The sequence below is a fragment of the Rattus norvegicus genome, chromosome 16, assembly GCF_021556685.1.
Source record: "Rattus norvegicus strain SHRSP/BbbUtx chromosome 16, alternate assembly SHRSP_T2T, whole genome shotgun sequence".
In the NCBI taxonomy this organism is placed as follows: Eukaryota; Metazoa; Chordata; class Mammalia; order Rodentia; family Muridae; genus Rattus; species Rattus norvegicus.
The window spans coordinates 16,444,754-16,455,737 of record NC_141549.1 but is presented as its reverse complement, the minus strand read 5'-3'; the positions used below and the strand labels follow the sequence as shown (position 1 = coordinate 16,455,737).

Sequence of the window (10,984 nt, the reverse complement as noted above, 5' to 3'; positions counted from 1 at the left end):
CAGCTTGTTTCTTGGATCCAATGGCTTGGAAATAATATTTCCGTCCCTGTACTCTGAGGTAATGTCTATCATTGTTGTTGAAGTGTTTATGTGCAGCAGAACGATGGATCCTGTTTACACAACGACTTTGTTAGCACGTCTTTTTATTGGGGAATTGTATTCATAGATGTTGGGAGATATTAATAACCAGTGACTGTTAATTACTGTTATTTTAAAAATATGGAATGCTTCATTAACTGGTATGCCATCCTTGCACAGTGGTCATCCTAATATTCACCATATCATTCTAATTTTAGTATATGTGCTGCCAAAGTGAAGACTATGTCCATTTCTTTACATAGTTACTAGGATTTGGATTCAGATCCTCACACTTGATTAGTAAATGCTTTTATCTTCACCCCAGACATTTGCCCTCTCTTCAGCTCCCACATGACCCTCTTATCTCTGTCTTTTTTCTCCTTTCTCTTCTACAAGGACTAACTGGATGAGACACTATTAACAATTATATCTACATATGGGGTTCCTTCTGCCTCTGTTTTAATCTTTGCCTCCCTATTCCCTGCCAAGGGTATTCTTGTCCCCCCCTTTTGTTTATTAACTTGAGTATTTCTTATATACATTTCGAGTGTTATTCCCTTTCCTGGTTTCCGGGCAAACATCCCCCTCCTCCCTTCTTTATGGCCGTCCCCCTCCCCATCCTCCCCCCCTTGCCACCCTCCCCCTAACAATCTAGTTCACTGGGGGTTCAGTCTTAGGAGGACCTAGGGCTTCCCCTTCCACTGGTGCTCTTACTAGGCTATTCATTGCTACCTATGAGGTCAGAGTCCAGGGTCAGTCCATGTATAGTCTTTAGGTAGTGGCTTAGTCCCTGGAAGCTCTGGTTGCTTGGCATTGTTGTACATATGGGGTCTCGAGCCCCTTCAAGCTCTTCCAGTTCTTTCTCTGATTCCTTCAACGGGGGTCCTATTCTCAGTTCAGTGGTTTGCTGTAGGCATTCGCCTCTGTGTTTGCTGTATTCTGGCTGTGTCTCTCAGGAGAGATCTACATCCGGCTCCTGTCGGCCTGCACTTCTTTGCTTCATCCATCTTGTCTAATTGGATGACTGTATATGCATGGGCCACATGTGGGGCAGGCTCTGAATGGGTGTTCCTTCTGTGTCTGTTTTAATCTTTGCCTCTCTATTCCTTGCCAAGGGTATTCTTATTCCCCTTTTAAAGAAGGAGTGAAGCATTCGCATTTTTGGTCATCTGTCTTGAGTTTCATGTGTTCTAGGCATCTAGGGTAATTCAAGCATTTGGGCTAATAGCCACTTATAAATGAGTGCATACCATCTGTGTTTTTCTGTGATTGGGTTACCTCACACAGCATGATATTTTTCAGTTCCCTCCATTTGCCTATGAATTCATAAAGTCATTGTTTTTGATAGCTGAGTAATATTCCATTGTGTAGATGTACCACATTTTCTGTATCCATTCCTCTGTTGAAGGGCATCTGGGTTCTTTCCAGCTTCTGGCTATTATAAATAAGGCTGCGATGAACATAATGGAGCATGTGTCTTTTTTATATGTTGGGGCATCTTTTGGGTATATGCCCAAGAGAGGTATAGCTGGGTCCTCAGGTAGTTCAATATCCAATTTTCTGAGGAACCTCCAGACTGATTTCCAGAACGGTTGTACCAGTCTGCAATTCCACCAACAATGGAGGAGTGTTCCTCTTTCTCCACATCCTCGCCAGTATTTGCTGTCACCTGAGTTTTTGATCTTAGCCATTCTCACTGGTGTGAGGTGAAATCTCAGGGTTGTTTTGATTTGCATTTCCCTTATGACTAAAGATGTTGAACATTTCTTTTTTTTTTTCATCTTTATTAAATTAGGTATTTCTTATTTGCATTTCGATTGTTATTCCCCTTCCCGGGTTTCCAGGCCAACATCTCCCTAACCCTTCCCCCTTCCCTTCTCTATGGGTGTTCCCCTCCCCATCCTCCCCCCATTATAGCCCTCCCCCCAACAATCACGTTCACTGGAGGTTCAGTCTTGGCAGGACCAAGGGCTTCCCCTTCCACTGGTGCTCTTACTAGTCTATTCATTGCTGTTGGAGCCCAGGGTCAGTCCATGTATAGTCTTTGGGTGGTGGTTTAGTCCCTGGACGCTCTGGTTGGTTGGCATTGTTGTTCATATGGGGTCTCAAGCCCCTTCAAGCTCTTTCAGTCCTTTCTTTTTTTTCTTTTTTTTTTTTTTTTGGTTCTTTTTTTCGGAGCTGGGGACCGAACCCAGGGCCTTGCGCTTCCTAGGCAAGCGCTCTACCACTGAGCTAAATCCCCAACCCCAGTCCTTTCTAAGATTCCTTCAACGGGGGTCCCGTTCTCAGTTCAGTGGTTTAATGATGGTGTTCGCCTATGTATTTGCTGTATTTTGGCTGTGTCTCTCAGGAGAGAGCTATATCCAGTTCCTGTCAGCCTGCACTTCTTTGCTTTATCCATCTTATCTAGTTTGGTGGCTGTATATGCATGGGCCACATGTGGGGCAGGCTCTGAATGGGTGTTCCTTCTGTGTCTGTTTTAATCTTTGCCTCTCTATTCCCTGCCAAGGGTATTCTTGTTCCCCTTTTATTTTATTTTTATTTATTTATTTATTTATTTATTTATTTATTTATTTAATTAACTTGAGTATTTCTTATATACATTTCGAGTGTTATTCCCTTTCCCGGTTTCCGGGCAAACATCCCCCTCCCCCCTCCCCTTCCTTATGGGCGTTACCCTCCCCATCCTCCCCCCATTGTCGCCCTCCCCCCAACAATCTAGTTCACTGGGGGTTCAGTATTAGCAGGACCCAGGGCTTCCCCTTCCACTGGTGCTCTTACTAGGATATTCATTGCTTCCTATGAGGTCAGAGTCCAGGGTCAGTCCATGTATAGTCGTTAGGTAGTGGCTTAGTCCCTGGAAGCTCTGGTTGCTTGGCATTGTTGTACATATGGGGTCTCGAGCCCCTTCAAGCTCTTCCAGTTCTTTCTCTGATTCCTTCAACAGGGGTCCTATTCTCAGTTCAGTGGTTTGCTGCTGGCATTCGCCTCTGTGTTTGCTGTATTCTGGCTGTGTCTCTCAGGAGCGATCTACATCCAGCTCCTGTTGGCCTGCACTTCTTTGCTTCATCCATCTTGTCTAATTGGATGGCTGTATAGGTATGGGCCACATGTGGGGCAGGCTCTGAATGGGTGTTCCTTCTGTGTCTGTTTTAATCTTTGCCTCTCTATTCCCTGCCAAGGGTATTCTTGTTCCCCTTTTAAAGAAGGAGTGAAGCATTCACATTTTGATCATCCGTCTTGAGTTTCATGTGTTCTAGGCATCTAGGGTAATTCAAGCATTTGGGCTAATAGCCACTTATCAATGAGTGCATACCATGTGTGTTTTTCTGTGATTGGGTTACCTCACTCAGGATGATATTTTCCACTTCCAACCATTTGCCTACGAATTTCATAAAGTCATTGTTTTTGATGGCTGAGTAATATTCCATTGTGTAGATGTACACATTTTCTGCATCCATTCCTCTGTTGAAGGGCATCCGGGTTCTTTCTAGCTTCTGGCTATTATAAATAAGGCTGCGATCAACATAGTGGAGCACGTGTCTTTTTTATACGTTGGGGCATCTTTTGGGTATATGCCCAAGAGAGGTATAGCTGGATCCTCAGGCAGTTCAATGTCCAATTTTCTGAGGAACCTCCAGACTCATTTCCAGAATGGTTGTACCAGTCTGCAATTCCACCAACAATGGAGGAGTGTTCCTCTTTCTCCGCATCCTCATCAGCATGTGCTGTCACCTGAGTTTTTGATCTTAGCCATTCTCACTGGTGTGAGGTGTAATCTCAGGGTTGTTTTGATTTACATTTCCCTTATGACTAAAGATGTTGAACATTTCTTTAGGTGTTTCTCAGCCATTCGGCATTCCTCAGCTGTGAATTCTTTGTTTAGCTCTGAACCCTATTTTTAATAGGGTTATTTGTCTCCCTGTGGTCTAACTTCTTTAGTTCTTTGTATATTTTGGGTATAAGGCCTCTATCTGTTGTAGTATTGGTAAAGATCTTTTCCCAATCTGTTGGTTGCCGTTTTGTCCTAACCACAATGTCCTTTGCCTTACAGAAGCTTTGCAGTTTTATGAGATCCCATTTGTCGATTCTTGATCTTAGAGCATAGTGGAAGGGGAAGCCCTTGGTCCTGCTAAGACTGAACCCCCAGTGAATGTGAGTGTTGGGGGGAGGGTGGTAATGGGGGGAGGATGGGGAGGGGAACACCCATAGAGAAGGGGAGGTGGAGGGGTTAGGGATATGTTGGCCCAGAAACCAGGAAAGGGAATAACATTCAAAATGTAAATAAGAAATACTGAAGTTAATAAAAGAAAAAAAAACGAAAAAAAAAAACCAATTATATCTACAAAGACCTTCTTTCTAAATAATGTGACGGTAACATGTTTCGGCTTTGAATGATGAATATGTCTCTTTGAAGGGAGTGAGGCAGCATTCAAACTATTACAGGAGGGCTATCAAAATGTTCAGTCTTGAAAAGAAACCTCTAGGGCACGTGTTTATTGTAGACACTTGCTTCAAAGCACATAGTACCAAAACACCTGATAGGACACAGAGTCTGCTGAGTCACATGTTTGTCTGTATTGCTCCTGGAAGCGCCCTTGTTTCTTCCTGGTTTGACTTGTCTTTATCTCAGAGGAGCAGAATTTAAAAATTATTGCATGTTTCAAGGCAACAAAATGATTATTATGAACACAAAATGAAGCAGTCTAGCAAGCTCCGGAAATTTCTGCTTATGATTTCTGTGCATAGGTATTTCTTTGTCTTGATTGTGAGACATACTCTCCCTGACTCTTTCAATCTTATATTCTTTTAGAAACATTATTTAGACCTGCTCTTAATGACTTCATAGCATTCAAAGTTCTTCCAGAGTTTATGGGAAATAAAATACAATCATAGGATTTTCTCTCATGTTCAAAAAGTGGGAACAAATATGATTATTGCTTGTGACTTATCCTTTAAAATCCTTACTTTCCAGGTTCTCTTAATTGTTCTTTTTTTCCTCCAGTATTGTATGCTGTCTCTCTGTGTATTCTCTGTAGTTTGTGGTGTGTGTGTGTGTGTGTGTGTGTGTGTGTGTGTACATGTGTGCATGTTCAGTGGTTTGTGGAATGTGCAGTTCTATGGTTTGTGGTATATATGTGTGTTCTTTGGTGTGTGTGTATGTGTGTGTGTGTATGCTCTTCCTGATATTTTTAGGTGCATAATACTTAGATATGTTTGATGTCTGATATTTTGAACATGTTTTCAGTATAGAGAAGTTCACAATTGAAAAAAGAAAAGTCAAACTTGTTTTGTGGTACATAGCTATATTCTCATGTATGTTCTGTGTGATCCTCCATAGACCTCTTTACTTAGGTGGAGTGACAGGTCTTTTTTGTTTGTTTGTTTGGTTGGTTGGTTGGTTTTATATTTTTGAGACATAGTTTTGCTACGTAGGCAAAGCTGGATAATAACCTCTGGTATTTCTGCTATCATTACAATAGTGCCTTATCAAACTCAACTGACTGCAGTTTTAAGTACCTACATAACTGTTTCTTACAAATTAAAATTAAATATAAAACTCAACTTGTGGGATGATGTCACAGGTGAGGCAGGTACAAGATAGAAGGAGGCCAGTCGTTGGATGAGAAGGAAGGATGGGCGGGAGAAAAATTTGAAGGAAGAGGAGGAGACTGGAACGGAAAGGAGGAAGAGACAGGAGGGACAGGGAGAGGAGCCATGGCAGGACAATATGGCAGGTGATGGTAAGATTCCATGCTGTACCTTTACAGGTTGTTATGAATGTTTTTAAGGGAGGCATATGATTGAGCTTTGTATGCTTTGGTGGGCGATTATATCTTATTAATTGGGCCAAAGGTTATTGTGTTGTGTGTTCTTTTATGTATCGATTTAAATGTAAGAACGTGTGTGGCACCTGGTCTGGGCCACCACAGAGTTGGAATGTGTGTTTCTGGCATGGAAACCTGCCTTAGGAACTAGATAGGTAGGGAGATTGCTGCCAGGCTCAGAGAGAGGCCTTCAGCAGTGTGATAGGGGATGGAGCAAAGTGGATGAAAGGCTTTGCTGACTGAGAATTAAGATATCCAGCAGATACCTTGGGGCACTATGGTGACAGACCTAGTGGGGGATAAAAGATACCCCTTTTATTTTTTACATTTTTACAACAACAGCTAGTGAACCAACATGATGGGCGAGAATCCGCTAGTAATCCTAATACTTGAGAGTATGTTTTATTTTCTGGGTAAGAGGAGGCCAGCCCCATGTTAAGTCATGTGAGATCTCAAGCGCAGGAATTTAAACAAAGAAGCAGGGGAGCAGCCTGGGCTGGCAGGCTGTTGGTCCCCTGCTGTGTGATAAGTAATGGCAGGCAGTTCATAGAGTTAGAGATTAAAAGCTGCTTTTTAAAGAAAGTTGTTTAGAAAGTCTTTCAGGATACTCATTTTCCTTCTAACGTGGGCTTCATGGGAATTTTGGGTTGAAATCCTAGTTAGACAAGCTACTTCTTAATGACAGGTATTATTAGAAGGTGATTTAAGTTTGTTTTTAAGGAGAGAGTATGGAGATTACCTGAATCACATGGGGAATTTTACACATGATTTGGGAACTTAAGAAAAATTAGTCACTTACTCCAAGTAGAGAATTGTGATAAATGTCTGTAACACCAGGCAGAGTGAATACAGACATATATTATAGAAGTTATTAAGGTTAAATAAAAAATTGTGGCTCCGGGTAGAGAGCTTAACAGATGGATATATTTTGGGCTAAAGTCCTGATTTTTAAGTTACTTATTGGTATTAGAATTGATAGAAGGTGTTTAAGTTTGTTTTAAGGAGAGTACAGAGATTACCCAATTCACGTGGGGATTTTCATCCATGTTTCGGGACTTAGGGAAAAATTAGTCACTGACTCCAAGTAGAGTATTGTGATTTTTACAAGTTATTAAGGTTAAATAAACATCTGTGGCTCTGGGTAGAGAGCTTAATGGGTGGATATATTTTGGGCTAAAGTCCTGGTTTGATATGTTGCTTATTGATATTGGAATTGATAGAAGGTATTTGGTTCGTTTTATGAATTACCCCACTAAGGACCATATGGCTCGTTGATACTGGCTAGCGAGTGTTTGTGGTTACTTTTGATATTTACCACAACAGGAAGCTCAGATTCTCTTAATGTGGCCTCCATGGGAATTTTGGGTTAATTTCCTGATAGTACAGGGTACAAAAGCCTATCAGGTTCATTGTTTAACTTACGTCCTTTTTAAAAAAAATGTTTAATCTTCCTAATGGGTGTGACTTTGAGTTTTATGGTTATATTATTACTCTGGGAGAGAGTGCAAGATACAAGCTTTTCTGGTTACAGACTAAGGACCACAGTATTTTGGGAGAAAGATTTTGTCTTTGTGCTTTTAAAAAGTGTGATTAGGCTCTGGAAACCTCGCAGAGTCACACTGACCAGATTTGATAGAAGTAGATCGCCTAAAAAATTAGATTTAGGAGAATCAAACAAAAAGATATCAGAATTCTAAACTCTTGTTTTGAGAGTTGTATTTTTCAGAGTATGCCTACTTGGATTCCTGGTCTCAAGGACTTTCAGCTGTGTCCAGTCAGGACACATCGGCTACAGCATTTGCTTCATTCTTTCTACCCCCTACTGCCAAGGATATCTCAATGCCCATGTACAGCTTAAAGAAGTTATGGAGGAGTTGTTGCCCCAATTCCCTGGACTTTTGGGGGGTTGAAAGTGGTTATTCTAAAGTTGGTTTTATGAAGAATTTCAAATTGGTTGTAATTTAACAGGGAGGAATTAGCTAGATTGAGTTGTACAGTCATAATCTCATTTGGTAACTAAGCTAAAATCATATCTTTGCTTTGGTATAGAATTTATTTGTCAAAAAAGTTTAAAAGTACAAGGTTTAGAGCCAGTCCTTCTATTGATGTCATTACAAACTTCTGAGTTGATTGCACCTGTGAGTTAAGGGCCAAATAGAAAATTCAGGGCTCTAAGTTTGTGAGACTACTTTCAACATAATATTTAAGATAATTAACAAACAACAGTCCAGATTACTTTATATAGATAGATGTATTTAAAAAACATCAGAAATCCACAAAATATGAGATTTAGTTATTTATCTTTTGTTGAGACATGACTGCTCCTAACAGTTCCCCTTTGGAGGATTTAATGAAGAATTTGAACATCTCTACCTCCAGATGAGGCAATACTTTGTGGTGAGGCAGCCACTGGACAAAAACTGCCTGTTTCATTTGTAGACTAATACTGTCCAGAAAAGGACAAATTACGCAGAATAGTTGACTGATAAACCCTGCCAAGACAGGGTGATCAGCTCTTCAAAATCTGCATTTCAACAGTCTGTCAGTTGATTTTGGGCCAGAAGGCTGAAGACTTGCGCTCACATGTTGCTAACAGGGGACTGTGCTAGTGGAGATTTGTCTCTACCATCTCTCAGTTCTAGAAGCCATGTTAGGCTTCCTATGTGTATAGATATTTGGTCATTCTCAGATTTCTGATGGAATTGAAGACTGATTATTTTATCTACACAAAGTAATATTCTCATAGCCTGTCAGGCTGTTTAACTCTGAAAATACATATTTTATTGGATAGTTATCAGATAGTATACAAGCTAGCCAAGATATAATATAGATTTTAAGCCTTTTTTAAGTTGGAATGGATAACTAAATGTTCTGTTTAACTGATATAGTGTTGGACTGGGTGTTAGATATATTTTATTGCTTTTAATTACAAAATGATAATAGTTGTGCTCAGCTTATATATGAGAGAAAAGTTTTTTTTTTAATTAGACAAAAAGGGTGAAATGTGGAGTGATGTCACAGGTGAGGCAGGTACAAGATAGAAGGATGCCTGTCATTGGACAAGAAGGAAGGGTGGATGGGAGAAAAATTTGAAGGAAGAGGAGGAGACTGGAACGGAAAGGAGGAAGAGACAGGAGGGACAGGGAGAGGAGCCGTGGCAGGACAATATGGCAGGTGATGGTAAGATTCCATGCTGTACCTTTACAGGTTGCTATGATTGTTTTTAAGGGATGCATATGATTGAGCTTTGTATGCTTCGGTGGGCTTCTTTGTATGCTTATTAATTGGGCCAAAGGTTATTGTGTTGTGTGTTCTTTTATGTATTGATTTAAATGTAAGAACGTGTGTGGCACCTGGTCTGGGCCACCACAGAGTTGGAATGTGTGTTTCTGGCATGGAAACCTGCCTTAGGAACTAGATAGGTAGGGAGATTGCTGCCAGGCTCAGAGAGAGGCCTTCAGCAGTGTGATAGGGGATGGAGCAAAGTAAATGAAAGGCTTTGCTGACTGAGAATTAAGATATCCAGCAGATACCTTGGGGCACTATGGTGACAGACCTAGTGGGGAATAAAAGATACCCCTTTTATTTTTTATATTTTTACAACACTCAACCCTTATATTCTGTGTATATTTTCTCTAAAATATCAATTACTTTAAAATACATTGGCATTTCCAAAGCAAGCCCTCTGGCACAATCAACTTTACTAAAAAGTTCATGGCAATATTTTCTAAGAGCCCAAGTTGAATTTACCCAAGTGCACACCAAGAGCAAAAAGAGGAAATGAAGTTTGAAAGGCTTGAAAGGGAACACTAAACAGCAAAGCGAATGAATGGCCTGAGTGTCTACAATAGTGTGGGTGACTCTGACAGCATAAAACTTAATGAAGTTATGCATCTTTTATTTGTTAAAAATGAAAAAGAACAATTATGCTGTTAGGAGGCAGTTGGTGACTACCCCTCGGTGTGCTGAGGCAGTCTGTTGTTTCCTTGTGACAAGTGGCTCAGGTACTTGCTTAACTTATATACACTTTTTGTATGTATATTTAAAACCCACTATGCAAAAGAAGAAAAATAGGATGCCTGCTCTCTGTGAAATCAAGTTTGTAGTGCTTAAGCAGTTCTGACACCACCCCACTGTGGAAGCCATCAGCACAGACCATCCAGAAACACATTCTGTCTCAACCTCAGTGCCCACGGCACAGCTCCAAATGTTTTCCTTCACTCTGTTTTGTAGCTTGTATTCCTTGGGGACATCTTAACTGTGTCCAGTTACATCTTTATGCTTTAAGAAATAAGGAGGAAACTATAATAGTTTCTAGAAGTTTCCCATTCCTGGTAGTAGCATACTTAAAGCTGGTTGAAGATATAAATCAAATGCTGGTCTTATGGCTATTTTTTTTTAACCTGAGTTTTTATTTCTCATTTCTATTCATTATATTTTGTCAAAATTTTGATATTTTGGATGTACTGGTTTACGTGGTTTTTTTTTCTTTCAATTCTATTCCCTCAAAAGCTATCTTCCTGTGGTGATTACATGCCTTTAGACCCATTTTGTTACTTTTAAACTTATATGCTCTTTGTAATGTTCCATTTTGGGTCCGTCTATTCCCAAATTCTTTTGTCAGAGAGGACTCTATATATTTATAGCTACCTTTACCCTTAGATTTATGCTTTCCCACTTTCTGTGTGTACTTTTGCCCTTTTTATGCCAACAACTCTTACTTACTTGTATTTTTATTTAGATTTATCTTTCAGTGAGTGAAACTCTTTAAAGGGAAGACTACTAGAGGAATATTTATGTACAATTTTCCATCTAAAAATGTATTTCTCTTGTCTTGAAAGTAAACCAAATGAAGCAAGATAATATATTTCAAGACTGAATCATTGGGTCATAGTTTTCCATCAAACTGTTATAACCTTTTTGTTCTGTCTTTGTTTCCACTTTCCTCTGTGGTCCAGGCACCCCTATTAATTTGCTACTATGAATAGAAGTTGTACCTTTGGATGTCCTTGGAGCAGAAACTGAGGAGGGTCTGCCCGGTTAACAGAGCTGAAAGACAGAACACAGTCTGCGGAGTG

The 10,984-nt window shown here is 40.2% G+C and overlaps 1 non-coding gene across 1 annotated transcript; it reads right to left on the bottom strand.

Annotated features, from left to right (window-relative positions):
* Positions 1-213: 213 nt before the first annotated feature.
* LOC120097658 (U6 spliceosomal RNA) lies at positions 214-320 on the bottom strand. Its single transcript, XR_015640582.1, has one exon. It is a non-coding gene; the product is annotated as a U6 spliceosomal RNA (small nuclear RNA).
* Positions 321-10,984: the final 10,664 nt, after the last annotated feature.